The sequence below is a fragment of the Neltuma alba genome, unplaced genomic scaffold (genome assembly GCF_004799145.2).
Source record: "Neltuma alba isolate B1F8T4 unplaced genomic scaffold, ASM479914v2 tig00011933_pilon, whole genome shotgun sequence".
Classification (NCBI taxonomy): Eukaryota; Viridiplantae; Streptophyta; class Magnoliopsida; order Fabales; family Fabaceae; genus Neltuma; species Neltuma alba.
In genome coordinates, this window is record NW_021636521.1 from 19,919 (window position 1) to 26,210 (window position 6,292).

The window sequence follows — 6,292 nt, forward strand, 5'->3', positions numbered from 1 at the left end:
GGCGGCGGTGATTATTTCAGTCAAACGTTGAGCTTGAAACTTGCAATTGCCGACTGAACAAGGAAGAGGTTGTGTCTATACCATGATGCTGTCGGCGTCTAACTTGATTTTATTTATGCTGATAATTTTTTTTATTACTTTTATTTTTTTAATGATTCACGGAAATAGAACTATACATGCCTCGCGAGGAATGCGTTTTCATTTGCTCATCCATTAAAATAACCCGCGAAGAGCACGCTAGCTATATGAATACTATTCCACGTACATCTGAGTGTGGTTCAATTTCTTGTTTATGCATTCTTCAGGAAAACTCCTTCCCAGTTATTTCTTGTAAAATAAAAAAAAGGCCATGAGTTAGAGCAGTTTGGCTGATTAGTGATGAAAAAAGTTGACACTAACATGTTATGTTATGAATGTGTTGGAGGTCTTTGTAAGAACATGGTGGGGCATATTTTATAGTGATAAAGTGGTTTAGGCTGTGTATGGTATGAAGGATTTGGAAAGGAGGAAAGGGAGAAGGAAGGATTTTAATCATTTCATTTTGTTTGGCAAAATAAAAATTTTAGGAGGGAAGAAAAATTTTATAAGATTTTAATTTCCTTCCCCTCCCCTCCAAAATTGGGAGGATTTAAAGGGAAAGAACAATATTTTGCCATGTTGTGACCATTATGGACATTGAACTTGAGACTAATCCCTTTTGGGTTTGGAGCGGTTAAGGAATAGCCCTCCGAATAAGTGCGCTTCTCAGGATGCGAATTTGTGTTCTCCTCCTTATGAGGGTGAGGTTGCTACCACCTCAACCAACAGCTTGTTGGTTATGCCCATGTTTATTTTTAATATTCTTATATCATCCTAAACTCTTTTCTTCTTCTCTCTGGATGCAAACGCTACTCTCTCATTTCCCATACCTGACACAAAGTCAATATAATAACAAACAGATTGTCCATGTCATATTTTGAAGAGTTCAGTCAAAAGCCAATAAATAACAAAGAGATAAAAATTAAAACATATAATAATTATTAGGGTTAAGGTGCGCTCAACACCGAACTATTTTTCAGGTGCGTCCAGTACCCTAAAGTAATTTTCAGTGCATCCAGTGTCCCAAACTAATTAAAACGGTGCATCCATATCCTAGGCTAATATAAAAGTTAAGTTTGACCGTCACCTTGCTAACTCAGCCGAAGGTTGATTGAAAAATCCTATGTGGTAGACACGTAGGCATCTGATGTGTATTATTTTGACGAGTTAAGATGCGCTCAGCACCCTGAACTATTTTCCAGGTACGCCTAGTGTGCTAAAATAATTTTTAGCGCATCCAATGTCCCAAACTAATTAAAACAGTGCATCCATATCCCAAACTAACAGAAAAGTCTCGTTTGACCGTTGCCTTACTAATTTAGCTGAAGATTGACTGAAAAATTCTACATGGCGGACACGTAGGTGTCTAATGTGTATTATTTTGACTAAAGCTCCCGAGACGAGCCCAGTGGTGGCGAGTGTTTTCTCGAAAGGCGACGGCGAAGTCAACAGAGTGACCAAGGAGAAGTTTAATGTGTTCTACGTGGAGGAAAGCAAATGCGAGTCGGATGAAGAGTTAACACAAGATGGAGATGGAAGTGTGCTGTGACGGCGATTGTGGTTTCAGATTAGAGTGGTGGAAGAAATGGGATAAAATGTTAAAGACGAGGATGGAATTGAATAGGTGGTACATGCACCAGAATTTAAGAGGGTGGATCGGTGGTCTTTTTTTTTTAAGTTTAAAAACTGGCAGAAGATAAATGTTAGAAGAGGAGGAAAAATTGAATTTTCAGTTAAAATAATACACATTAGACGCCTGCATGTCCGTCATGTAGGATTTTTCAGTCAACATTTAGTTGAATCAGCAAGGTAACAGTCAAATAAAACTTTTCTGTTAGCCTGGGATGTGGACGCACCGTTTTAATTAGTTTGAGATACTGGATGCACCAAAAATTATTTTAGGACACTGGGCGCACCTGAAAAAATAGTTTGGGGTGCTGGACGCACCTTAACTCGTCAAAATAATACACAACAGGTGCTAACGTGTCCGCCATGTAGGATTTTTCAGTCAAACTTAACTTTTCTGTTAGTCCGGGATATGGATGCACTGTTTTAATTAGTATGAGACACTGGATGCACCAAAATTACTTTCGGACACTGGGTGCATCTGAAAAAATAGTTCGGGATGCTAGGCGTGCCTTAACCCTAATTATTATATATATTGTGAGTATAATCATAAATATAATTTTTAATGACAAAAATATATAGAATATTTTATATTTAAAGTTATATAAATTATTTATAAGAATATAAATTTTAAATAATGTTAAATAAAATAAGGGTAAAATTGTCCATATAAAAATATTTTTCCTCTCTTCCCCTTATGAACCAAATAAGGTAAAATTAAAACTCCTCCTCTCCCCTTTTTTTTTTTTATAAATCCAAACAAGGTAATATTAAAATCCCTCCACTCTCTTCTCTTTCCTTTTCCTCCATTAAAATTCCTGCCTTCCCTTTCTTCCCATTAAACCTAACAGTTAGACTGGATTATTTGGATTAACTTCAATTAAAAATAACCTTGAGATTTTCACCAAAAAGAAAAGCTTCAGATTGCTTGCAAAAAGTACTACTATCTAACTTTTAATTTGGTTCTAAACATAAAATCTCAATTTATTTTGTCTCTCATATTTATTTATTTTTTAAGATAGTCCTTATAGTAGTTGTACATGTTAAATATTTTTGTCAGATAACACTTAATTAACTAGGATATTTTAGAAAAATAACACATATTTATTGTAAATAACTAATTTAACTAATTTTTTTATTCTATTAAATTAGTAAACTAGTTTTTATATTAAATAGAAGATGCAGTATGAAGTTTCATGGGCCACGTGCGATTGAAAGCCGTCGATGGAAAGAAAACAATGGCATGTCAATTGCCAAGGATCAATAATCACCCCAAGTTAACAGAATATAATAAAATATTTTCGAATGCACTCGCTTTCCACGGGTACTTCGTTTCACGAAATAAATCAACACACACACATATATATATATTTTACACATGGAAAGAAAGAAAACATTTTACGATATATACAGAAGCCTGAAATACTTTTTTAGAAACTGATTTTTAATATGCTATTCTTGGTCTCTGATTGGAATAAGGCCATGGGTATTAATTAATTTTGGTTATAAAAAGCCGTATCCGCCGTCCTCGGCCGCTACCACATCGAAGAAGAGTGAGAGTTTCAGTAAATTGGGCATCGATAGATTATGGGCTCTCTTCAACGTCCCTTCAAGCTTTATTTCGTTCCATTTCTCACTCCCGGCCACATGGTCCCACTCTTCGAACTCGCTCGCTTATTCGCTGCACGTGGTATCCACGTGACCTTCTTCACCACTCATGCCAACGCCCTCCTCCTCCGTAAAGCCGTCGACAAGGACGTCGCCGCCGCCCGTCCTATCTCCCTCCACGTCCTTCACTTCCCTTCTAGAGAAGCCGGCATCCCCGATGGCATTGAGAACGTCCTCGACGGCGCCGTCGATCCCCAAACTCTTTCTGGCGTCTGCAGAGGCATTGCCATCCTCGAGGAACGCTTCCAGGACGCCATTCTCCAAAACCCACCGGACTGCCTCGTCGTCGACTTTGTATACCCGTGGGCCTCCGATTTGGCGACCCGACTCGACATCCCCGCCATCGCCTTCAACAGCTTCTGCCTCTTCAGCGTATGCGCCATCCACTCCTTGAAGTCTTTGCCATGCCGGGTTCGGGTCCTTTTATAATCCCGGATCTACCCCACCAGATATCCATGACTTTTCAGCCTCCAGAGGAATTCAATTCAGCTATGGTTTCGCGAATAGAAGCTTCGTACAAGACCAATGGAATCATCATGAATAACTTCGCGGAGCTTGACGGCGAGTACGCTGAACATTACGAGAAGATCAGTGGGCATAGAGTTTGGCATATTGGGCCGGCCGGACTTATTCACAGAACAGCGGAGGAGAAAAACAGAGAGGAGCCATAAGAGCGTGGTGGAGGAACACGAATGCCTGAGTTGGCTTGACTCGAAGGAACCCAACTCAGTGCTCTACGTCTGCTTCGGGAGCTCCTGCCGTTTTTCGGACCCCCAACTCTACGAGATTGCAAGCGGGCTGGAATCCTCCGGGTGCGACTTCATCTGGGTTGTCTCAGGAAAGGACATAACAGAGAACGAAACAGAGGAAGAGAGAGAGAAATGGATGCCGAAGGGTTTCGAAGGAAGGTGAAGCGCGAGAACAAGGGAATGGTGGTGAGGGGGTGGGCCCCACAGCTGTTGATCCTGGGCCACGAGGCGATAGGCGGGTTCATGACTCACTGCGGGTGGAACTCGGTGGTGGAGGGCATAACTGCGGGAGTTCCGATGATAACTTGGCCGGTGCACAGCGAGCAGTTTTACAATGAGAAGCTGATAACGGAGGTGCACGGGATCGGGGTAGAGGTGGGCACAGAGGAGTGGGCCTTGTGGGTGTTCGACGGCGGGAAGAAGATGGTGACCAGAGATCGTATAGAGAAAGCAGCGAGAAAGGTGATGGACGGTGGAGATGAAGCGATGGAGATGAGAAAAACGAGTGGGGGAGGGGGGAAGAAGGCAAAGAAGCAGTTCAAGAGGGCAGGCTCATCGCACACTAATTAACAGCACTGATCACCGAGCTTATCCGGTGGAGAGAGGCTAAGCCACTTGATCAAATCCAAAAATGTGAAATGTAGGGGTGATAGTCTAAAAGGTTCAATTTTTTCCCAGAAAATTTTTTTTATTTATTTTTGTTATGTTAAGATTTTTTTTTTAAATCTCAGCTTGATTTAATTTTCTATTTACATAACCTCTTTCTTTCCTTCTTGTTTTGCCCTCTTTCTCACTTTCGACTTATTTCTTCTCTCCCTTTGTATGGCAAGCTAATAAGCTTTGGCAGAAATGGATCCTTTTAAGTTTGAAGACGAGTTAGATTAGTGGTGAATTCTTATCTATTTGTAAATATGCTCCGTCATATGGTTTTCTAATTAATTATTGTTGATATTACTCAGTGAAAATATAACCGATAGTTCTCGGTAAATTGAGAAATATGCTATAATTAATAAAGAAGAAGAAAAAAAAATTCTTAATTTTATATCATGAGAATTATTTACGTAACATTATACGGATATATCGTGCTTTCTGGTTCTTGTTTTCATTTATAGTGGAACTAAAACTATGAAGTTCAGTTCTATAGCCCCGGCTTCAGTGTTAATTGTATTTAATTAGGAAGAAATTAATGATTGTTGGTGAAACATGATTAATAGAGCTATATATCCCTTATATTGGACTTGAATAATACAGTGATGGGATACATGATAGATAGATTATGGGCCTGTTTGGGAGGACTTAAGAAATTCCCATAAACATATTTTACGTAAGTCGAGACAAAACTCTTCTTACATATTTATCTTGTGTTCTGTAGATAATTATTAAAAAATAACTTTTAAGCTATTTATAAGCTGTTCCAAACAGACCATATATATATTTATCTCATTTTTCTCTTACACAGCTTTTTAATCCAAATTAGACGTCTTACCCTGTGCATCGTGGGATGATACATTCTTAGAGTCTTTTAAGTAAGATGTAATTTTTGAAAGTAATAAATTTATCATACCTATATATAAATAAAATGATTAGGTGAATAAGTGACCTGGAATATTGGTGAAATCGCGAGACATTTCAACTCCAGAGTAAGGTTGTTCACGGGACGGATCGGGGACCGGAACAGCCGTTCCGGTTCCGTCCCGATGAACAGTAACGTGACAGATTTTCTGTCCCGGTCCCGGTCGGGACAGCACGGATCCGAGACGGGACCAAGACGTCTCGAAAATATATATATTTTTATTTTTTTAAATTTTTTAAATTTTTTTTAAAAATCTGATTTTTTTTAATTATACTTTTTTGAGTTTAAATCTTATAAAAAAATATTTTATTTTCTTTTATTGTTTGGGCACTCTTAAACAAAAGCTCAAAATATTACATATAATAGTCATTAAAAACTCTAAACAAAAGCTTTTAACATAAAAATAAAAATTCTAATCATCAATAATCTCAAATCATTAACAAATATAAAAACTCTAAATAAATATATCCATAGTTCCATACAATAGTCTCAAATATTAAAAAAATATGAAAAAAATGATATTATATAAATAGGATAAAAAATTTAAAAAAATTAAAAAAAAAACCGGGACGGGATGACCCCGTCCCGTGTCCCGTCC

General features: G+C 38.3%; 1 pseudogene; it reads left to right on the plus strand.

The window, feature by feature from the left end:
• The first annotated feature begins 3,291 nt into the window (after positions 1-3,291).
• On the plus strand, positions 3,292-4,765 carry LOC114719667 (UDP-glucose flavonoid 3-O-glucosyltransferase 7-like; annotated as a pseudogene).
• Positions 4,766-6,292: the final 1,527 nt, after the last annotated feature.